Below are 439 nucleotides of genomic sequence, written 5' to 3'. Positions count from 1 at the left end.
ACTTGACGTCAACTGCTGGTAGATGTTGACCAAGTCCACGTAATGCCTTCACGGCAACAACTAGATTAGTGTGTGATTAGACCCTCGGGTACCACAGCCCAGCCGGGTTGACACAGAAAACTGGCCCTCACAGGGGGGCACTTCTGGGGCATGGCTCCCTAGGTTCAACTTCCGGCCAAAGCACCCAGGCCTGTGGCATGGCAGCCTCGGGCACATTGTGAGCTCTGGGCTTCCTCACTCCTTTGCCAGCTTGAGCATCAGGTGACAGCAGTGGCCGCTCTCTGTCATGTACTCGGGCACTCATGCCTAGTGTGCCCAGATGGTGTCTACTCAGTGCTGGGACATGGGATCCTGGTTGGAACAGGGTGGGAGAGGATGATGTGATGGACACATGACGGGGAGGCGAGTGGCTAAACAGAGGTACCCCTTTCCCTTCATC

The sequence above is a fragment of the Pteropus medius genome, unplaced genomic scaffold, assembly GCF_902729225.1.
Source record: "Pteropus medius unplaced genomic scaffold, Ma_sr-lr_union100, whole genome shotgun sequence".
Lineage (NCBI taxonomy): Eukaryota > Metazoa > Chordata > Mammalia > Chiroptera > Pteropodidae > Pteropus > Pteropus medius.
The sequence above is the reverse complement of the archived record's forward strand: the minus strand, read 5'-3'. Positions refer to the sequence as shown.